Source organism: Apostichopus japonicus, chromosome 17 (genome assembly GCF_037975245.1).
Source record: "Apostichopus japonicus isolate 1M-3 chromosome 17, ASM3797524v1, whole genome shotgun sequence".
NCBI classification, from domain to species: Eukaryota; Metazoa; Echinodermata; class Holothuroidea; order Aspidochirotida; family Stichopodidae; genus Apostichopus; species Apostichopus japonicus.
In genome coordinates this window covers 17,070,383-17,095,322 of record NC_092577.1, presented here as the reverse complement: position 1 = coordinate 17,095,322, position 24,940 = coordinate 17,070,383, and the positions used below count along the sequence as shown (strand labels likewise).

The window sequence follows — 24,940 nt, the reverse complement described above, 5'->3', positions numbered from 1 at the left end:
CCAAAATACAGTGCTTTTTCCTAGCGCGCTTAATATTATTTTCTTGGGGGGGGGGGGATATTTATCACTTGCATGAAAACAATTTCAATTGTTCACATCATTCCAACTGAGCATTTGGAATGAAGTGAACACTTAAACATTTTGCAGAAAAATGTTGAGTTGACGACTGATACGATAAGTTATCAATTAAACATTTTGCAGAAATTTTTCAATTGCTCCATTGGAATGAAGTGAACAATTGAACATTTTGCCAAAAAATGTCCAATTGACGAGATAAGATATGTTGTCAATTAAACATTTTGCAGAAAATTTTTCAATTGCTCAGATGGAATGAAGTGAACAACTGAACATTTTGCAGCAAAATGTCCAATTCACGAGATATGATAAGTTGTCAATTAAACATTTTGTAGAAAATTGTTCAATTGCTCAGTTAAAGCAACTAAGCAATCCAACATTTTTTTTTATAAGATTTTATCTTGTTATCTAAACAATTTACTGAAAAATTTCACCCTATGGGGCAAAGTTTTTCTCATGTTGATGGCAATTTAAAGCTTCCGTAGATAAGCATTGAGCGTTTTTATCGTATACGTTGTACAATAGTTTTATTAGGCATTTTTTTTACAGTATTCAAAATCACACGAAGTTTTGTATGGTGGAGTATAAAGATCGCGAGATACAATTTCTAAATGTGACAAGGAAAACGTGGTAAATATGACTGATTAAAGGTCAATTTTGACCGAAAATTGTAGGTCACTCACAAATTACAAGAATATATGAAATTAGAGTGCGACAGTCGGAAAAATTAGAGTGAGACAGTCGGAAATTCGGACTGTCGCACTCAAATTTTCCAACTATCATCAGTTTTACAAAGATTGGGGGTGGGGTGTGAGACACCCCCACCCCTCTAGCGACGTCCCTGAGTGTACGTATACACACGGCACGTCGAATAATACACAGGCGAAACTCGCAGTGTCCTGCATTACCATTGAACTTCTGAGTTCGTATATTTTTCAAGAAACCGACACGGATACATACGACAACGTATACCAATATGTAAATGTCTCTCAAGATCGGTATGTCATAGGCACCTAGATGACTGAATTTCCCAGTGAGGTAAAATTCCTCCTAGATGATAATCAAACGGTTTAAGAATTTTACCCAAAGGTGACCATATTTTAATATGGAGCATATATGGGGCCAATACATCATAACTTTAAGCCTTCGAAATATTGTAGTTGCATATAACAAGGTTTGAACCTAACTGGAGACCAAAACTTCCCCGTATGCAACACCTTTGAAAAATAAAGAGGCGCGGGGGGGGGGTAGGGGGGTCGGAAAGAGGATTCAAGAAAGTTTGTAATATATAGGCTTCTTAAATAGTGCAGTGCAGGGTCTACTCGTTTGTATTGGGTTTTAATGCCTTCTGAATCGCTTAATTTTCAAACAGTTTCTGTGAAGACTATTATATTTCAGTCATACTTTCTCAAGCGTGGGCACAATGCCTAAGCGTGGGCACAGTAAAGTTACTGTCACACATGCATGTTAACCAATATGTATATGTGTAGTGTACGCGGCTGCGTGCAGTACATATGTTGTCTATGTATATATGTTAATCGTAATGTCTTTTTCCCGTGTTGATAGATGGGCTATAGTATGGGGTGCCTCCTATGATAGTAAGAAACCCGTTACCATTAAGTACCATTGACGTACCCATCAGTGGCGTCGCCAAAGGGGGGGGGGGGCTGGGGCCTGAAAAAAATCGTGCCCCCAGGTGCCCTTCCCCTTCAGATGCGGTTGTAGTGTTAAAAAAATGCTCAGACAAAAAACTTTATTTGCCTAAATTAAAAACATCAATATTGGACAGATGCAAGCCCGAAAATTACTTCAAGTTGCTAAATATAGCACCAGATTGCATCTGAGGACCCTTAAAATTGATCCAAAATTCACAAAGTGGAAGGGAGAACTCTCCCCTATCACCCCTCCCCCAGGACGGCATTTAACAATACACATTGTGCCTCCATAAGTAAGTGATGTGCCACCCCCCCCCTGTACTACATGAAAGAGGACAGTAATGATGGATGAAGAACCCGAAGTACATCTGTTTTTCCGTATCACATATTATTTCACAAAAATTACAAAATTTAAACCCAATGACGTGCGGGCATAATCTATACGAATTCAATACATCACTAACTATAGGTGGTGGCGAGATCCTCAACCCTAAATGTGAAAGATTTTGTGTATAACTTCTGCATATCAGTTTCCAATCTTATTTCCGAAAATTTTAATCAATAAGAAGTGCTGAATGTGAACAAATCCTTAATGAGAGTATATGCCTAGAGTCGGCGAATAAACAATTTTGGTTGTAAAATGTATACATGATATTTTTCTCAAATTGATACATATGACCTTGAATTTTACCCATCTTTTTAATTGTGTTAATGACAATGACATATGTAAAGGAGGATTTTGTAACACCTTTAGATCCAGAGATATGTGTGTTTTCCACGTCGCAAAAAGTACGCCCTCTATTCCATCTTGTTGCTAAAATGTGTTTTTCCCTCTTTTGTTGGAGACTAGGTATTTTCCTTTATATAGTAACATGATTCAGCTAGGAGTTGATCACAATGCACAGAGTAAATTGGTTAATTTGTATAATTATATTCCAAACAAAATTAAAATAACCCTATCAATTAGACACAAGCATTTTACTGTTCTCCAAAATTATCATGGAAGTTTGATGTATTTTGCCACATTAGGAGGCTTTAAATGTATTGTCAATGTTAGTGCGATTAATTAAGTGAAAATAGCTATGGCTGTAGAAAATCGGAGGGTTGAGCGCCGTAGGCTAGGACTATATTGTAATGGACTTGTCGCAACAGAAATGTGTATGTGTTTGTGTATGGGTGAGGCGGGGGGGGGGTGGGGATATAATGATATTCTTTATAGCAAGTGATTTTAATGTTATGATCACAAGCTGGCTGAAAAAAATATACCATAATTTATCTTACAAGCATGCAGCTATTTTTTTTTGCGTGGGGGGGGGGGGGTGGTCAGGTCGACCGTTGTTTATATAGGATCAGCAAAGTCGTTGGGAGCTGGGGTTAGCATCGATGTGCGGCAGATCTCCATGCCCCTGCCCCCATACCCCACCGTGCTACTGTTTACAAACAAGTGAAAGCGACATTTTCCAAATGTATCCATGTAAACCACAAATGAATACTTCTACAGAAAGGCTAACCTAACACAAATAAGACTATAGGCATGCATGTGTGTTTGACAAGTAATACTGATGAGAACTCCGCATAGTGCATATTTTTACACAGTACAACTAACAAGTCTACTACAGTACTATTATAAAGGTTACCAGCGTTAGCCTTTTCACACAATAGATCTAGCGTATTTTTTCACCTTTCTAGGATTCCAGCATACGTTTTATCAAAAATCGCACCAAATCGGTAATTCACAAAATAATTACTTTGTTTTCTGAAACTTTGAGACCAAATTACCACTTGGCAACCCAATAAAATATATTTATAGGCTTCCGTGGCTTTTACACTATAATACCGCGTGAACTGTTTTAATATTAATGGGTTTTTCATACTTGAGTTTTTCATTAGGACTGAATCAGCATTTTTGTAAAATCCACAGTTACTTTTCTTGTATTATTTCCTGATTGTTATTAACCGTTTTAACTTGTTAAAATAATCACTAGACTGCCTATGATATGAATCAGTGCAACGAGCAGTCAACGAATTATTGAAAACAACACATAACAAGTGAGTGAAACTGATTATCTAGCGTTTTCTGGGGTTTTATTTTGGCAAATCTAACGTTTTTTTGTTACTTGTCGCTGGTAACCCTGATTATTATTATGCTAACCGTAAATGACCTTTGGCCACCCCGTACTAGTTTTAAGTGATTGACAGATCAGCTGTGCCGCAACCCATTACAACTCCCTGGTAGTACAGTAGATACTGTAAGTGTAATCGCACAAAAACATCGTGTGTTATGACATATACGTTGTACTCCCTGTCCCAGGGCAACTCCGAATATTGAGCCTATCGTTTTAATTCTACACTTGTTGCTAGCGTCCATACTGACACGATTTTTATCGTCAACTCTTCTTCGAAATCGGGTGATTTTCGTAAAAAGCATGCATCCTGAATTCCTGACCATCGTCGATACAATACTATATAACAATCATAACTGACCTATGAATCTAACGTAGCATTCAGGGCCGTCTTAAGAGATCACCGGGCCCTGGGCCCGGCAATGGAGCGGGGCCCCTCAATTAAGTGAGTTCGAAAAAAGTTGCGTGAAAAATTGATATCCTTGACAATCGCCAAGCCATAGACATGCCTGCATTGTCCACCCTCCCTATGTCACGCATAAAGCATAAAACTTCAGCTGAATAACATACGTGTTACAGACGCGGTGGAAAGGGAAAATTATTGGGGGGGGGGGGTCTGATGTATGGAGACTATCTAAGCGGAGCGCCACCATCGGTTGGCGCGGAGCGTACAAGAAAATTTTGGGTTTTTCAAACCCCCAGATGGCCGGAAACGGCACTTCCCGAGTGTTTTATGCTGCGAATACCTAGCCGTAAAATATGGGTCTCAAGCCTGCAATTTCTCAGATTGCACGTAAAAGTCTGTAAAAACATTGTAATTTGTATATTCGATGTTGTTTTAAGAGAGTGTTGGGGGGGGGGGGGCTTATCATGCATTTGCCCCTCACTTTTTTCATTGGGGGGCTCCCCCCCCCACCGGTTCCGCCGCCACTGACGTGATATATCTAAAAGCTGAAATACATTATAGAAGAGTAATCTCCCAGTTGCCCTCCATCCCTTCCCTAACAATACTGGACTCACCATTTGTAACAACCTTGTGTTGAGTCTTTGAACTGGGGAAACTAACGGAACTTGCGACATTTCTTGATCGTAAACTGTTGTATGATTGGCTGAAAGTCAATCTTTTTGAGGATGTCGCTTTCTGTGCACATGAGAGAGAGCCTATTAAGTCACCGTTGCCCCATTCTGTTCCGGAGATTATTCTTAATTAGTTTTAACCTTGAAAATGAACGTTCCCTAGTACAATTTGTAACCATCATGCATAGGGCAATTCGCGGACCCGAGTTGTCTGGTGTTGTAAGCCTTCGGGGCATTGTATATTCAAGGGTTGCCAACTCAGATTCGAATATTTAATATCAAACTCTCAAGTGTTTCACCAACTCTCGTCACAAGTATTGAATTCAATCAGGCATAATGGCCCTTTCAATCAGTTTTCCTACCAGATTATGACATGGGGTTACTACGATTGCGGGGCCCCTGACATCGCGGGGCCCTGGGCCAGGGCCCAGTGGGCCCATGCGTTAAGACGGCCCTGGTAGCATTGTCACTCTAGCCTAGGCTATGAACCTTGAAAACGAAAGTTTTGGACCAATTGTACTACTAGTACGCGATTTCCGGCTGCGAATGACACATTTCCAATCCGAATTTTTTACCGGCCCTGGCAAGGATCAGATCCATAGTACGGCTCGAGTGCAAATGCGACTGGATCAATGCATCAGTTTACCCCGTGGGGAGATGATCGTCTGATAAAATCAGAGGACCTGATCTGGATCTTGTATAAAAGCACAAGTCCAAGAACAGATTTAAGAACTTAGGTAAGTGCTAATTTTCAAATTTAATCTTTATAGCAGCAAATATGCTTATATACTTCATTATTGCACACTGTACATGGTGCATATTGCTATAATTTATTTCAGTATTTTCCAGTTACAAACATCCCCCCCCCAAGAAAAAATAACAAAACATAAATAACAGTTTTGGCATATATATGTCCCTGCATGGTCCAGTGTGCAGATTTTTACTCACATTTGTTGCTCTCACTATGTGTGATTGTGGGAACTAGGGACTGTGTCCCAATGGCTAGGAATATTATTGAAGGTCAGGCTATTTTATTGAAGTTAATGAGTTTTGTCCTTTTTTACAAGTTGTACTGAAGTTTGGTAGAACAGTACCATTTCGACAAAATATTGTCAACTAAAAATTCACTTTTCATCATTGCAGCATTGATACTGACATTGGAAAAGTCCTCTCCCTCCATACATCCACATACAGTACCTCACAGATGTGCAAGATTAACAGGGCTACACAGTCTGCATAGAGTACTAACCTCAGAAGCAATCAATCACAACAATATTGTCTTGCCTGATTGCAACTCCATTGTGGAAATAAAACCTGAAAACTTTGTCCCTTTGGTTGTGGTCAAACAGTGTGTCAATAAAGGATCATATGACACCTAGCCAGTTCATATCACAGTGTAAGGCAGTCTATACTGCAGCAACCAACAGTGAATATATACAGTCTTCAAAAGCAGGGTTAACCACAGAAATGGAGTAAAACTGTTGAGCAGTGGTCATGCTCTGAGGACTTACTCTTTCAATGCATGCCTTTGGATACTGTTTCACATTCATGGCTCATATTATTGTGGTGTGCAGCTGAGTAAATGAAGATTTAGTTGTGCTCATTTGTCATTCTGCTCCACTTAAATGGGAAACAAAATGTGTGAAGGAAACCTAACAAATTTTAACAAATTACCAGTTTTCTGTCAGAATGTAAAGAGGATGATCCTGACAAATTGGACATTAAGCCAACTCTTTTCTCATCTCCACACAAAAGCAAGGGAAATACATCCCTACCTAATACACTTAAAAGGAACGTGAGCATGGATAATGAAATGGAAAATTTGGAAAAGGAACCAACTTTAAATAATCATACTAAAACAAAACTTTCACTGTCGTTTGAATGGGGCAGTCACTGTAAGTCACAACATCAGTACTATTTCTCCAGATACAACAAATGATTCGCTGCGGTTGTACCTTGACATAAGTTCAAATGGAAGTAGTAGCAGTAGCTTTGGTATTGCCAGAGAATTTTCTGCATCAATTTCTTCATGTGATCAAAACCTTTTTTTTTCACCAGGAGTGAGAAAAAACGAAGGAGACGCAATCAAGCATTTGATCCACTGCCTATGTTCCAATCTGATTGCTGTGATGGTAGCTGTATCAAATCGCTTTCTTACGATGACCTAGAACAGTCTTTTCTAGAGGTTAGTGAAGTGAGGGAAACTGAGCTAAAGCAACTCACTCTGGACAAGATTTGGATTCATCAGGAAAGATCATGTCACACCTGAGACAAATCTTGTTCTATTTATGTAATTTGTGGGAAGATTGTATGTGAGAAAGCATTTTGTATATTCTTTGGTATTAGTAGCAAGTTATTCAAAGATTGTCTGAAATAATTTCAAGTTGGCAAGAAAAATGCAGTTCATGGCAATAAAGGATGAGAACAAAAACTCCATTTGCGCTAGCTTGGATGAGGTGTTTATTTGAACATATTGGAGATTACATGCCCCACAAAACAGAAGTGCACCTTCCAGTGTCATACACAAAGACTTCTCTCCATGCACGCATGAAGAAGGAAATGATAGAAATTGGCATTGGTGAACAAAGCATCATTTCCAAGGAATACTTTATGGAAATCTTTAGAAGAGTTCAAGATTCCTAAATATTTTATCTTGTGAATGTGCATGGATTTATGACAGTTATTGTTGCATACATTGCATGGGAAAAGGGGAATAAAATTTCAAATTCCTCATAGCTAGTAGTTTTAAATTGATTAACTAGCATGAAGACATTGATAAAGTATACTGAAACTTGTGAGGTCGAAAGTGCAGTTGTAAGACTGTTTTGCCAGAATTCAATTTCACACAAGCAATAGCTGTGTACATTACAAATGATAACTTTCAAGTACTGTACATGGTCTGCTGATCAATCACAATTGGTGGGTTTTAGCCCGGGTTGTCAAAACCACAGGCATTGCATCCTTTTATCTTTGCTGACTATGGATGCTTCATACAATCCAGTGACATTTAATCTGTTTAGTTAACTACATGTGCAGTCCATTAAACATTTCTTCAGAAAAATTCATGTGTCTCTATTGTTAGCTTCAGCTTCAACAAGCACAAATACTGTACTGTACATACTGGAGAGAATACACCTCACAGCTAGTGTGCCACTAAAGCTGCATTATCATTCCTTAAAAACATTAGAATTATTGTCAAAAATTTTGATTTAAAGAAGTTCTAAAGAACATGTTACATAAGTTTGATTGCAACCTCCACTCAAATCAGGAGTAAAAGTGCTTTCTGCTGAAATGTCAATGAACAACTCCCTTAGATAGTGACATTTTCAGAAAGTTCCCCCAAATATGCCAGAAATTAAAATATGCTTACCTTTGGTCAAACATCTTTAATTGTTTTAATTTCCACCTTTGAGGACATTTACCTCAACTGTCTGGGAAAATGATTAGGGTCTTATATCCAAACATCCCTATCAATTGGTCTAATAAATAACATGAGAAGATGTTGTACAGCTTTACTTGTTCTTTTCTCAATAGCTACTCTCAACACCCTATACTCCTTTAAAGGAATTCTCTAAAGTACCTAAAACAGAAATGCTTAACTTCAGTTATAATTAGTAAAAAATTTCAACATGCTCATTTCATTATTCTATGGGTATTCATAACAACAACATTGTTCAAATTGACACAATAAAACTCTATCAGTAATCACTACATAACTTTTTCTTGATTAGGTTAAGCAGTTCAATTTTACACCATTGTGTGAAGTAAAACTTATACTTTAAATGCTTAATTAAAGTATTTCAACATTATATTTTTCTAGACGACTGAGTTTACTGTGGGTGGTACTTGAAAGAGGTAGCGGAAAAAACGAGGAGTGGAGAGAAAAATGAAGAATGCCGACAATTGCAAGAAGTTCATCTTAATTAATCATCTTAAGTGAGTCAAAATATTTTACTAATTTAGAATTAAAAGTTGATGTCTGCTTTCCTTTTTGAATCCTTGCAGAAGTCAAAAGCAATAGAAAGACTATCTATTCCTTCAAGTCCTCTATATGTGTGGGTGTGTCAGTGATGCTCCTAGTTAACACTTATCTCTTTCAAAAACTTGCTTGAACTACAAATTGGATATAGTAGCCCTAACTAAGATGATAAACCCTAAAGTTTAGAGAAAGGTCATTGGATCGGTCTCAATTTTTCGTAACAAGTAATTAAAATGGCAGAAAATGAGATAGCCTGGGTCTTTTCTGGCCCTACTTTGAGTGTGCTCTATATTCACAAGCAAAGGCATGTTTGAGTTTTAATTTCCATAGGATCCTTGCCCAGTAGTAGTTGTACGGGAAAAGTGCAAAAAAAAGTCAAGCGGGTGGTACGTTTTATGAACAGCGCCCTCAAACTTAAGAAATCTCACTTCTGGCCCTAATTGGGGGTCCATTTTGGGCCTGTGGGTATATTTCAATTTTTTATTAAATACCATTTTTCAGGAGCGTATTGACCCTATTTTTAGAAACTCAAGTAAAAAAGTTGTGTATTTTGTGTTATCTACTCAAATTTATGACTCGAAAATTGCGAAAATCACCTCGTTCATATGTATGAAAATGCTTGCACAAGCCGATTTGAGTAATTCAAATGACAACAACTTCTTAGCATTAGCATACAGGTGCTTAACAATTAAGAGGGTGGTCCACTAGCATAAGGGCTACCAATAAACTGCATTTCCAGGGTCATATGCCGAACGATGTCTGTGAACAGCACCCCTCAAACATCACATTTTACAAATATTTTGGGCTATTTTGGGCATTTCAAGGTCAAATTTGGTCACAATTAAAAGTTTTATTTTTGGTTTTCAATACAAACTAGTAAGATATGTATAGTTATGATGCAAAGAATGTGCTAAAACATATTTTATATAAGTTGTTAATGCTCTGGAGGGCAGCTTAAAGTGGCATATATGAGAGTTATATCAGCCCTACAGAAACATGCTTGCGAGGGCAAGCAGTGGTAACATTATATCTTCATTCAAGGAGATCATGCTAACAACATTAAAAACTATTGAAATGTATTAAAAGGGTTCTGTCTAATACTCTTTGACTCCCACACCCCCCCCCCCTAACACCCTCCCCATAGTACACTATGCATATTTGTATACATGCATACAGTATGTGACTGACTTTTACTGCAAAGAGACTGCATAAACATGCATTCAAGGTATACTGAATTATTGGTATGGTCCACAGTGTGCACTATATATGTGTGTACATGTTCAGTACAGTGTTATTTTACACCAAGTACTATTAAATACACACTGTCCAAAATAATGAACAGTATACACACTGTACATGTATTTACTGGTTAAACATTCCTTTTAAATTATTGAAAGTCTTTTAATTTATTGAATTAGCAAAAGAATTATACACTACATTGCAAATATTTAAAAAGACATTGAAATATGCACTATGCACTATATATGTGTGTACATGTTCAGTACAGTGTTATTCTACACCAATTACTATTTAATAAACACTGTCCAAAAACATGTACAGTACACACTGCACATTTATGTACTGGTTAAACATTCCTTTTAAATTATTGAAAGTCTTTTCATTATTGAATTAGCAAAAGTATACACTAAATTGCAAATATTTAAAATGATATTGAAATATGCACAGTATTGAATGGAATGACCAGTACACAGTGTGTACTGTACATGATTGTGGACAGTGTGTATTTATTTAGTGCTTGGTGTAAAAATAACACTGTACTGAACATTTACACACATATATAGTGCATACTGTATGTATGCACTGGTTCACATTCATATTCTAATCTGATATAGGGTTGGGTAGAGGATGTGGGTGGGAGGGGGGTGAGTTACATGCATACAGACAATTTGAAGCAGAAGATTACCTTACCAAATAATTCAGTATACCTTGAATGCATGTTTATGCAGTCTCTTTGCAGGATTAAAATTCAGTCACATATGCATACAAATCTGCAGAGTGCACTATGGGGAGGGTGTTGGGGGGGGGGTGAGAGGGAGTCAAAGAGTACTAGACAGAACCCTTTTAATAAATAACATTTCAATAGTTTCTAATGTTGTTTTACATGGTCTCCTCGAATGAAGGTACAATGTTACCACTGTTTGCCCTCGCAAGCATGTTTCTGTAGGGCTGATGTAACTCTCATTTTCGCCACTTTAAGTTGGTTGCTAGGCGGGGTCGTAACCTAGCAACGAAAAAGTTTTCAATTTTTTTGTTGGCCCAATTTCATCATTTGAGACATATGGCAAGACACCATATCAGTTCCAGGCGATTCTAAGAGGGTCGACGTGGAATCGACCCAAAAATCTGTTGATTTGGCATGGATTGACCCATATATCATTTACATTATTTCTCAAATGATATTGGATCAAAACTCAAATCAATATTTCTTATCTGATATTGTAAACCCTGTATCAGTTAAGAGTTTATTTTGTATCATAATATGTTCTATTTTTACTAGGTCAAAAGGAGAGCAGTAACATCTTGCCTGCACTAAGGCGTGCCAGGTTTCTTTGGAACTGAATACCCTTATAGTCGATGGAACGGACCAATCAAAGACTGATCTGCCACATTTTGTCCAGAGTGATAAGGATGTAAAACATCCACATCCACATAACAGGTCAGTACTGTATTATCATGGAGGTCTGTTTTACCTCCATGGTATTGTGAAGTGACCTAAGAGTGCACAAGACGGAAAGTGTTTATGTCATTATAAGTGTAAACATCACGTTTTCTGGTTTCCGAGTAATTGTAATCCTACAGTATGAAATTGTAATGTCATGTTGGTGTATAGTACAGTATGTATGTGCGTGAGCAGTATGTGTGTGGGTGTTTATACAGGGTGTTTGTTTGTATGATGCCTTGTTTTACAACACAATGTCTCAAGAGGGGAAGCTTGATTATCTTCATAAATAGTATAAGGATGGACACCTAAGGTTACAAGAAGTCTAGTGTTCCTATCGTTTTGGTTGAGGTCAAATCAATTCTGTTCTTTATTTTGTTGTTCTGATAAAGATAATGGCCTTAGTATCCATCAAATATTATGTGACGGTTTTTTTTTTAGGTTAAAGCACATAGTAGGTTAATTATCAAACTTTATTTAATAGCAGAAAACAAGTAATAACAACCTCTTTATCATACATGTCAATGAAGTAGTATATATTCATTCTTCTCTTTCTTTTCAGGTGTCCTAATTCACACTAAAGGTCCATGTGACAAGTTTGCATATATGTTATGACTGATCTGAAGCATATCCAACATGATTCAAACATGACCATTACATGCAATTTGTGGACACTAGTGAAGCACAAGGATACTCTTGGGAAGGATCTGTTTTTGCAAATGGATAATTGTTACAGGGAGAATAAGAACCGCTATCTTCTGTCCTTCTGCCCTTCTGCTCCTTGCTTTTAGAGTTGAAGATCTTCAGAGTGGTGATATATATAAATGTTTTAACTTTGCTAAAGAAGTTATTGAAGTATCTGACTATATTCAAGTTGGGAATATAGCAGCCGTAAACCTCATTGATTCAAGCACACGACCATACTTTGGAGAAGTCACTAAAATTTAAAAGGATGAGGTTATTTTACATTGGATGAAGGGATCCTAGACTGGAGACTGGAAACTGCTAGACTGTGGCCAAGGAAGAAATAAGCAGCCATACACACCATCAGTTTCTTTCCATTCCTTAATGTTCTGGGACTTTAATTTAACCCATAAAAATCGCCTTCCAAAGAGGGAAGTCTGTGACTTGAAAGAAAGATATGCAGCTATAGATAAAGAATTTGAGCTGAATAACTAGGAAACCTTATGTTTTACACATACTATTGATTGGGCAGTGTGTACTCTTATTTTCTTGCAACAACTTGTGTAAAAGAAGATATGTAGTTTTGAGAAACACACACAATTTTCTTGGTGTATTGCTACACTTAACTGGTTGGGGCGTACTGGTACGCCCCAAAGATATATACAATTTATCATAGGGGTGTATTTCTACTCTAAACTGGTTGGGGCGTACTGGCACGCCCCAAAGATATATACAATTTATCATAGTGGTATATTTCAACACTTAACTGGTTGGGGCGTACTGGTACGCCCCAAAGATATAATAGTGGTCTATTGCTACACTTAACTGGTTGGGGCGTACTGGTACGCCCCAAAGATATATACAATTAATCATAGTGGTGTATTGCTACCCTTAACTGGTTAGGGCGTACTGGTACGCCCCAAAGATAAATACAATTTATCATAGAGGTGCATTTCTACACTTAACTGGTTAGGGCGTACTGGTACGCCCCAAAGATATATACAATTTATCATAGTGGTATATTTCAACACTTAACTGGTTGGGGCGTACTGGTACGCCCCAAAGATAGAACTTATTACAAGTAGAGGTGTATTGCTACACTTAACTGGTTGGGGTGTATTGGAACGCCCCAAAGATACAAAAAAAAATTTACAATATATCCATTTTGCCCCAAAATGACTATTTATCAAAAAATACTTGTATTTTATGTTCGCTTTGGGAAAATCATACGAAAAATATGATATATTAAATTTTTGCTATGTTTTGTCAACTTGATTGATAAAAATCTTTGCTTTTGTTAGTAAGTGATGGTTTATTCAAAATTCAGTGAATGTTATGGCTAAATTGCTTAATTTGTTAGTATCTGTAACAGCAAACTCTTTTAAGACATCTAATCCACCAGAATAGAGATAAAATGTTTATGTCTGCTCGTTTTACTATGAATTAACAAGGTAACACTGTTGTGTAAAATTATTCCATGTAAATGGCTATGTATCCTGCATTTCTGAATAAATGTATATTTACAGAATTTTACAAATAAGAAATGTTACATGCAAATAAATGAAAAAATACGCAACATATTTCAAATGTCATATTTTTCATGTACTTATACAATGCAAAAACCAGTCCTTGGTTAACAGCCCACATTTCAACGTAAATGGGTTGAATTCACTCGTACATCTTTCATTTTTCAGCTTTTACTTGGAGAAAAAGTGAAAAGTCATATTTCCTTAATTACCCAAATGTTTCCTAGTCTCTTCAGCGTGTTATAAAGTGTATCCTATCTTGTTAAGTTTGTGAGTAATTTTCTATATATTTGTAATTACCACTTGTTGTTCTTGGTTCGAAATCCATTGTTCAATATAGTTTACGTTCTCAATTAAAATCTCTAGACTCGTCAATTTGTCTGTGTTCCTTACGGAAACGAACCCAGGCTTGTGTCTCGTTAAAAATTAATTATCGAGACCTCTCGCATTCCAACGTAACACACTCAAATTGTTTTAACTGTATCGTACAAATAGGGAAACAGTTTGCTCGTTTTAACGCAATGACTGTACTCTTCAAATATTAATATTGGCGTATTGCAAGGTTCCATATTGGGACCTCTACTTTTCATATTAAATACTAATGATATGTGTAGTGAAATGTATTTTGCGTGTTTCTGTATTGTTGTCTGTTACACAACATTTGGTAAAACTTTGTTTGACCATACCTCAAATTGTTCAGATTCAGCTGCATAATTATTGGCACATGTTTGAACGAGGACCTTGCGTGATTGTCTTGTTGAACCCTCGTGATTTGTGTTACGTAATAAGTCCTTTTCAATGTCCATTCATATATATACATATATTGGGCGCACACGGAAAAAGGACTACTGGCGTTGGTTGCGTCTAGCCAGGATACGTAATTTTACATATAACTGAGATAAGAATGGTTGGAAAGTAATGCCACGTAATGCTGTTCACGTAATGCTGTTCGTAATAGTGGATTCTTGATGTTCTCGATCTTAGAGGTATTTTGGTGTTTATACATTTTATAATTTAAATGCCTTCGTGTGTGTTTGCTGGTTCATGTTTGGGCAATAGTGAAATTTGTGTAGTTTTATTTGTGCCAAAAAACAAACTATAAAAATGTTGTATTTAGTACTGTTAGCTTTCTATTTTTGTATTTCGATAGTTTTACGGAGTCTTGGAGTCTATGTGCGACTGCGGAGTAAATAAATTGCGGTGACTTCACAACTTTGGTACGAAACCGTCCTAATTTTTCGTCTTGCCACGACCGTTACAGTATGGATGTAAGTCATCACGTGTCCTTCAGTTTATATTATTTGTTTACGACATAACTGTATATTATTGTAATCTCGATGTTAACGAAGCCCTCTAAATTGCATATATGGAATTAAATCACGATCTGAAAGCTTATAAAAAAAACCATCTAGAAATAATAATAACGCAATTGCTAGTGGTAATAAATAATATCAAAGGTGAAACTCAAATGTGTACACTAAGCCTTACGAGTACCGCAATTAACAACAGTAATTGTACACAATTTGTAGGGGTGTTTATTGATAATAAGCTCTCTTGGCAGTATAACATAACCAATGTTGCAAATTCTGCTTGTTTAATTGTTGGTATCACAACAGATTAAAGTAGTACATCCCTAGATGCATGTTGTTAAAGTTGTACGATTCGATACAGTAAGTTACTGTCGCGTATTCTTTCATGTGGCGATTGTGTACACTCCTTACACTTTTATATCAAAGTTGTGTATTATATCAGCCTCAGAGGAGTGTTTTTTAGAAGGAGATCAACAAAATCACTGAGATTTAGAGATCAGCTTTATTGGCCCCAATTATAGCACGCTATAGCTAGGAAAGTTTTGTGATTACGTAATCGACCTCAGGTTCTAGAATTAGCCTGCATAGCTTCTTAACACCATGAGGCTCTTTGTGTAAACACTGGAAATATGTTCATGTCTACAGTGTAGTTAATCATACAGCGTTCACACAAAGACCCTCATAGAAGAAAAAATATGTGGCAGGCGTTGCAGACTAATTGGTCAAAAGAGGTCATTATACGACCAAGGCAAGTCGATTACGTAATCTGAAGAAACTTTTCCATGATAGCGTGCTATAGTTGGGGTCTATACAGCAGACCTTCAAACTCGTAAAATAGTTTAATACTCTTCCACTTCAAACGTGTGATTGACAGGTTTCCAACCTTAATGAATCGCCCTTTTAGATTTCTTGAGTAACAATTTTCAGAAATGGTGAAACCTTGCACAATACAAATTAGAGAAATGCTTTCATCCAGGGTTTTTACCGACAAGGTCACAGCTCTGTCCACTATTAACATTAAAACGGCTGTAAGCAGTAATTAAGATTGCGCAGTTCTTGCACGGTGTGTGACATACAGAACTAAAACTGCCAACAAGACTACGAAGGTTTTTTTTATATATTTGAATTTAGCTACCGGCGGCTGGTAACAGTATTGTAGGTCATGCTCTAGCCTTCTGCCGTCATCAATATCTAGTAGTGCTGTGCCGTTTGAACGTGTTCACGAACGAAACTATGATATGAACTGAAAATTAAATTGGCTAAAATCGCGTATCAATTCCCGTGTTTATTTTGTCTACTACGCGAAATAACAACACAACTTACGATCAGTCGAATCATATACCGCGAACGTAATCCTACTATTGTTACCACCCGATGTATCCAGGGCCGTCTTAAGAGATCACCGGGCCCTGGGCCCGGCAATGGAGCGGGGCCCCTCAATTAAGTGAGTTCGAAAAAAGTTGCGTGAAAAATTGATATCCTTGACAATCGCCCAGCCATAGACATGCCTGCATTGTCCACCCTCCCTATGTCACGCATAAAGCATAAAACTTCAGCTGAATAACATACGTGTTACAGGCGCGGTGGAAAGGGAAAATTATTGGGGGGGGGGTCTGATGTATGGAGACTATCTAAGCGGAGCGCCACCATCGGTTGGCGCGGAGCGTAGCAGAAAATTTTGGGTTTTTCAAACCCCCAGATGGCCGGAAACGGCACTTCCCGAGTGTTTTATGCTGCAAATACCTAGCCGTAAAATATGGGTCTCAAGCCTGCAATTTCTCAGATTGCACGTAAAAGTCTGTAAAAACATTGTAATTTGTATATTCGATGTTGTTTTAAGAGAGTGTTGGGGGGGGGGGGGGCTTATCATGCATTTGCCCCTCACTTTTTTCATTGGGGGGCTCCCCCCCCACCGGTTCCGCCGCCACTGACGTGATATATCTAAAAGCTGAAATACATTATAGAAGAGTAATCTCCCAGTTGCCCTCCATCCCTTCCCTAACAATACTGGACTCACCATTTGTAACAACCTTGTGTTGAGTCTTTCAACTGGGGAAACTAACGGAACTTGCGACATTTCTTGATCGTAAACTGTTGTATGATTGGCTGAAAGTCAATCTTTTTGAGGATGTCGCTTTCTGTGCACATGAGAGAGAGCCTATTAAGTCACCGTTGCCCCATTCTGTTCCGGAGATTATTCTTAATTAGTTTTAACCTTGAAAATGAACGTTCCCTAGTACAATTTGTAACCATCATGCATAGGGCAATTCGCGGACCCGAGTTGTCTGGTGTTGTAAGCCTTTGGGGCATTGTATATTCAAGGGTTGCCAACTCAGATTCGAATATTTAATATCAAACTCTCAAGTGTTTCACCAACTCTCGTCACAAGTTCTGAAGTATTGAATTCAATCAGGCATAATGGCCTTTTCAATCAGTTTTCCTACCAGATTATGACATGGGGTTACTACGATTGCGGGGCCCCTGACATCGCGGGGCCCTGGGCCAGGGCCCAGTGGGCCCATGCTTTAAGACGGCCCTGGATGTATCCGGCGATATCAATGGCTTGTATGCACTACATTTCTGATGTATAAATAACAGATTACTCGGCGCTAAAAGTTTCAACGCCACGAGATTACGAGTAGAGAGTCTGCAACATCCGGGTACTTTGAGATGTGATTGTTCGCGAACTCGCGAGCTAAAGTACGCTCACGTACGTGGCAAGCCATGTGGGACAAACACCGCATAATATATCCGCGTATTAATTCGAATATATACGTGTTGTACATGTGTAAAGTTTCGCTTTTTGAAGCGATCTCGCCATATCATTTATCGTTGGTATATGTACACAGCAAGAGCGGAAATGTGTTTTCGTGTATATTGTAATTAATCCGTGCATATATTGGACTCAATCCCCATATGTATTCGTGTATATATTCGAATTAATACTTCCCAAAAATTTTGTGCGTCGTAGAAACAGGACTTATAATCAATGTTGGTACTTGCAACGTATATGGACTGTATTTGGCGTCCCCTCGTTTATTGACGACAAGGAACTCTCAGAGAAACTGCTCGAATTTGGATTCAAACTTAAAGGACAGTGGCACCGCAACACATACAAAGAATTCCACAACATCGAGAATGGAATACGTTACATACGTTACATGCAAAATCCAAAAGCCTTCCATACGCAATTACGGTGAACGAAATATACATGATGTTAAAGCACAATGGACAAAGCAGGGTTTGTAACCTATGTTCAGAAACTGACCATATCATGCGGAACTGTCCCAAATACATATGCCGGGAATGTAACTTACAGGGACATCGGGAGGCTAACTGCACCTAAAGTTAGATGCTTTAACTGTAACGATTTTGGACACAAAAGTTTTAAATGTCCACAAGCCGAAGTTGACGATGACGAGTACACCGACTGTGGTATTGTTACTATTAACTGTAGTTGTTGTTACAGACAATCTGTCATTCTGAGCTATCTACTTTGTATAGCTCCTGTCTCTTGGCAACCAACTGCAAACATGTGTGCAAGTGTTTTCTTTGCAGTGATCATTAAATATTAAGATACATGACACCGACTACAACGATCACCATGGTAACGGCAACGAACTCATAACAACAAGCAAAGACACAGTTACAGAGGCCAGCGTCCAACACGAGGATCAATCAAGAGATGAAGTCATGGACGTATCCCAGACAAAAGATACTGAAACGGAGCATAACGAGACAAGAAAGGAGCGAGACCATAGTACAACGACACGTAACGAGGGTAGACAACGAACAACGTGACAAATCCCACGGGCTGCAGAAAGTAAAGCAACTGGAGAAAATAAACCGACCAAAGATAAAGAGGTGACAACAAAACTACCAATAATCTCGACCGCAACAATACAGCCACTGAAATTCCTCAACAGATTAAGCGAACATTGTCCCTTGGTCAGGGGGAATTCAGAACTCTTCGACTGAAGAAAAAGACGTTCCATCCGAATATCAGCAAAGCGAGGAATTCCACCCCCTAGGAACACTGAAAAACCGCAATAATGATTGAATTGACTATATATTTACTGATGGCGACGCTATTAGCCGACTGGTCCGTATTTTAGAGTGACTGACGACATTAATCCTGCAGACAATATCACCTGCAGGTATTATGACATTAACTCTTTTAATGATGTAGAATCTTGTAGTGTACCAGGGCGATTGTTATATTGCGCCCTCTACTCAAGGGAGGTACTGCCTATATCAATAAACCTGATACCTACAAAAGTTAAATCTGGCGTCTAAATCTCATTCAATCACTTGAATCCGACCAGGAGGACTCTACATCTGGCGACGAGGATAATTAAAAGTTTAATCTTGACATTCGGAAGGGGAAAAAAACATGGCAGTTAACTTAGAGTCAGCAAAGGAGTCAGCGAAGATACACAGAAACGAGCTTTACTGTTACATTCTGCCGGAATGGCGGTGCAGGATATTTACGAAACCTTAGAGGATCTTGGGGTAACGGGGACGGACACGACGGGGGAGTATGAAAAGGCTATGAGGACCCTGTACCCTGGATGCACATTTCAAACCTCAAATGCGTCAAAACGACACTGAAACCACTGATCAGTTCGTGGCAAGACTGGCTCGTCAAGCAGCAAATTGTGACTTTGGAACTACGCAAAATGATCAAATCAGGGATGAACTGATCGATAAATGCAGTTCGTCGGAGTTACGTCGGAAATTGCTGGGAAAAGGAACTTCATTAAACCTGAAAACAGCGCAAGAAATTGCCCGAGCAATGGAGGAAGTGAACATTCAATTTCGGCAAATGGAGAAATCCATCAACGGCAGTTCGAAGAAACAAGAAACAAATCGTAACGCAAACAACAGACAAAACAAGAACCGACAGAGGAGTTGTTACCGCTGTGGGAGAGACGGACATTACGCTAAAGATAAAGAATGCCCAGCGAGAGACAGAGAATGTGGAAAGTGTGGATTCCTTGGACATTTTGCGGCCGTATGCAAAACAAAGAACTTCGGTAAGTCCAGTAACGTTGGGCGAGGGAAAAATGGAAATCGCAATCGCGAAACGGGTACCAATGAAAACACGCGATTGTCAAGAGATATACAGTGGGATACGTGGAACCGGGTACTAGTGATAGTGCATCAGGCTATGCATTCGTTGTGCATGATGACCAGAAGCTAGCGCAGTCAGGCGCTTTCTACGTGACCCGTCATACGGGATACAAAACGTCACGGCCAAACGGCACTACCAAACCATCCCATTCTTACAAACGAACCTCAGGTCAAGCGAGCCAAAAAAAGTACATACGCTCACCGACCTGCAGAGACAAAACGCCCAACCCCCCACTGAAATATTAAAAAACTACAAATGGACGACCAGCACGCAGCGAAACAAAACACCCTTCCCCAGCACACCACCGTCCAAAAAAGGCAGCCCTAGATAAACGGCGAAAATCGCCTTCAACCTGAAGGCGAATCTCAGACTTCACCGCCTCCAGGACTGCCTGCCAACTGGCAAATTTCCCCCTAAAAACAACATCACATCTATTCCTCCAAATAAGTTTTTTTAGAACAGAACAAACATAAATAATACGCTGCAACACAGCAACGGAACAAACTGGAGGATCTAATCCATATAAAACAAAACCCTGTCCTACCGACCAGGAACGGTCTCCCGTCAAACGGTCGGTCCAGGACTGAAACCACTCCCACAAGTTCAAAACAAAGGGGCAATGCCAAAAAACATGGGCAGTACTCTCTAAGCTGTCACAGCCGGTCCTCGGGCACAGTCCATCACCCAATCGCCAGTGATACCTTTTCAGATTGGTCACCAAGGCACCGTGTGCAATTCTCCATGCAAGATCACGGAGCCTGCAACCATTCAGCCTTGAATGCACCGAACGCCATACTTCGACAGGATGACGTCCCTGTAAAAAAATTGCATTCAAGGCCCTATCCCGCAAGGAACTGAGAACGAGGGCCGGCCGTGACAGGTCAACAGGGGGCAACTCAATAAGAGCGGAGCAAATGACACGCACCACTCTGCTTGGTGTGCTACTATGCGGTTCTCTGTTGCTAAACAGCGCCGGAACCCATCGACGCAAGTGCAACCCGCCCCAAAAACGTACAAAATATGAACAAGGCAACCCTGGGTCAGTTACCGCTACAAACAATTGCTTAAATAACAAACAAGTTAACTTACTTCCCAGATGAACCACCCCTAGTCCCCCCTTCTCCAGTTTTTGGTACAATATCGCCCTCTTGACCAGCTCTGTACCACCAGACCATATGAATGAAAAAATCGCCCTCTCCAACCGCACCAGGACGCGACGCGGAATTGGGTACACCGCGCCCGGGTACCACAAGATGGGCGAAACGAAACGATTAATAACGGTGACTTTCCCCAAGATCGAAAGCCAGCGGGTGCCAAAGGTTTCGAGTCTGCTCTCAAATACCTCAGCCCTCTCGCTCCAGGTGACATCACAAGGTGCATCGTAGCCGAACCATATACCATTAATTTAGATATTCTGATCCGACCACGACGCACCGAATGGTAAGTCTCTGTATCTCCAGCTACCAAGACGAAGGCCCTTTGTCTTTTCTGGATTCAACTTCGCCCCGGTAGCTCTCTCAAAAATAGATAAATCCTGCGAGAGTGCGCGAAAGGAGCCCATACTCGAAACAACACATGTCACGTCATCTGCATATTGAGCGCATTTCACTTTGGCACCCCCTGGCACAACGAATGGAACAAGTCTGGAGTCCCTTTCGAAAAGACGAGAGAGGGACTCGCTAAACAAAACATAAAGTAATGGAGACAGAGGGCACCCCTGGCGCACCCCCCTCTCTACGTTAAAAACCTCCGAACAAAACCCATTTACGATAACAGAACTGAAACTTTCTTCATACAAAACAGATATCCATTTACGAAAATTTGGAGGCAACTGAAACGTCTCCAATACATTCATTAAAAAACCGCGATCCACCATGTCAAAGGCCTTCTGCTGGTCCAGAGACACCAATGCACATGGCAGATCACGCTCAATAACAAAGTCGGTCAAGTCGCGCATCAACCACAAGTTCTGCTGGATGCAATGACCCTTCACTGCACAAGTCTGGAGATCACCCACAAGATGCGGCATAGCCAGTGCAAGGCGGTTGCACAAAGCCTTAGCCAGCAACTTGTAGTCCACATTTAACAAGGTGATCGGACGCTTGTTACGGGGATCCAAGGGGTCCCCAGACTTGGGCAGCAAAGTAATCATGCCCATACGTTGACTTTGGTTTAACAGTCCGTTTTGGAAGGCGTCCTCGAAGACGGCTCTGATGTCGGGTCCTATTATTGCCCAGAAGGTTCGGTAGAACTCCCTCGGAAGCCCGTCCGAACCCGGGGACTTGCCATTCTTCATCTTCGAAAGCGCCTTCCAAAGCTCAACAGTGGTTATTTCGCCCCCCAAAATATCATTGACATCGTGGGGAACGGTTTTTGAGATTCCCCTCAATAAATCAGCCTGTGCCGACAAGTCGACATTGCCACGCGTAAACAAACTCGAATAATACTCTTTATATACGCGGACAATGCCGTGAGGGTCACTAACCACGGTCCCATCAGTAGCGCGCACAGACGGGACGCGTCTGTCACCTGCCGATGAGCTAACGGACTGGTAAAACCTCAGTGAAGGGCGCTCCTCGGCTTCCACCGCTTCGACACGGGCCCTGACGCGGGCACCGTGGTACTTTTCATCGAGATAAGTCTGCAAAGCGATGACAGCCGAAGGGTCGCCAAACTTCACCTCCGCGCACAGCTTCGAGAATTTTTCTCTTCGACGCCGTGCGCGGGTCACGTAATACTGAATTGCGTAGCGTTTGATGCGCAACTTGACATCATCCCACCATTGGGATGTAGAAGCAAAGGCCGGCTTCAATGTTTGCCATCCTTTGTACCTGGTCTCGAAACCCTGGCGGAACTCTGCCTCGCCAAGAATCCGACAGTTAAGCTTCCATAGGCCCCGCCCGATGGGGAAAATGGAAGGCAAAACAAAACGTGCTACCACAGTGTCATGGTCAGAGAGCGGACAGCTGAGCGTCTCGCAACCCGAAAATGTAAAACTTACGGGCGCATACACTCGATCTATCCTGGAGGCATCTTCTCCGTTAGGCCTCACCCACGTATACACCGTACTACACGGGTGCATATGCCTCCAGACATCGGCTAAAAGGTGTGCCGAAGTGAATCTGTCCAATTATGTGATCCCAGCGTCAGGACTAGCAGACACAGAAGCCCCGAGTCTGTCAAGACCCGAGTCTGGGACACAGTTAAAGTCTCCGACCATGACACATGGTGCACTACCAGGAACAAAGGAAGGCAGCGTGTTAAAAAATTCTCGTCTAGCAGAAGGCCGATTGGGAGCATACACATTGCAGAGGGAGATGTTACCCTGTGGATACTTGAAAAGAATGCAAACCAATCGGCCCTCGTGATCCGTCTCCACCCTAGTGGCACAACCCGCCTGACGAGGTGACAGAAGGATGACAGTGCCACAGGATGAAGACGAACCAAACGAAGCATGCAGCCCACCACCCCACTCATAAGCCCATAGAGGGACATCTTCTTCCAAAATATGTGTTTCTTGCAGGCAAACGCAGTCGACCTCCATTGAAATACAATATTGGAAAATGCGACTGCGCTTGCGATGATCCCTCATGCCATTCACGTTCAAAGTGGCAACTGAAAATGTCTGGGCCATGAGAGGGCAATGGGGCAAAACTACGCCGACGACGATTCTGTAAGCTTCAAGCGCGCTCTAGACGACATATCGTCGTCCGAGTCGTCACTTGAGGCCGACCTTTTTAGAGAGGGTTGCCCCATCTCGTCGTACCAGCTCGTCCCAGTGGCACGTTTTGGCTCGACGATCACCGAGCCCCCGGAGTCGCTGTCAGACAGAGCCTCCGGAGACCCGATGACCACCGAGTCCCCGGAGTCGCCGTCGGACAGAGTCTCCGGATCTGGCGAAACCGGCGGCGGACTGGGGACGGAACTGGACGAGTTGATAGGGGAAGCTGGTGGAGACTTTCTCGGTGCGGGCACGGGGTTGGGGTCTGCAACTACGGGGGAGGGTGAACTAGGTGCATCCGGTTCCCCCTCTTTGCGTGGAGCTTCCTCCGAGGCAGTAGGTGCGCCAGAACTTGGCGCCTTTGATTGACCCCCATTCTTTGTCATAAAGACATAAGAGGAGGGACAAGCGCGAAAAACATGCCCCTCCTTCCCACAGAGTGAGCACACAACTTCGCTTGGGCAAGCAGAGGTATCATGCCCAAGACGAAGGCAGCGCCCACACTTTTTGTTTGGGCAGCCCTTGGCTTCGTGCCCGGTCTCCCCACACCTGAAGCAGGTACGGGGCTGACCGGGGTAACGCACGTGAGCTTTATGCCCGGCGATAAAAAGGAAGGAGGGAATGTCCTGCTTGAGGTCGATCCGAACCTGTCGGTGCCCGTTCAACACCCCAGGGGCCTGTGCGTAGGAGCACATTTTGATGGCCTTGACAGCCCCAAACCGACCTAAAACAGTTGCGACAAGTTCCTGACGCACCTCTAGTCCTACGTGGATGACAGTTACCCATACGGAACGCTCGTATGGAGTAACTGTCAAACCTTCAACCCCACTCAGCAACGTGACACCCTTCTGCCGGGTCACGTCACTTGTAAAACGTAGATCATAAGTATTACGACCCTGGAGAGCTTGCAACGCATCAACCTCTCCAGGCACAACAACACCCTTACTCTTTAAAATACTAAAAACTTGCACCGGTG

General features: G+C 40.9%; 2 long non-coding RNA genes across 3 annotated transcripts in view; one reads left to right on the top strand and one right to left on the bottom strand.

Moving 5' to 3' along the window:
• Positions 1-24,940, bottom strand: part of LOC139954995 (uncharacterized) — a 341,522-nt gene that overhangs the window by 86,432 nt on the left and 230,150 nt on the right. The window lies entirely within an intron of this gene.
• LOC139984407 (uncharacterized) lies at positions 5,402-12,981 on the top strand. Its single transcript, XR_011799069.1, has 5 exons — positions 5,402-5,667; positions 6,989-7,115; positions 8,751-8,866; positions 11,428-11,586; positions 12,152-12,981. It is a non-coding gene; the product is annotated as an uncharacterized lncRNA (long non-coding RNA).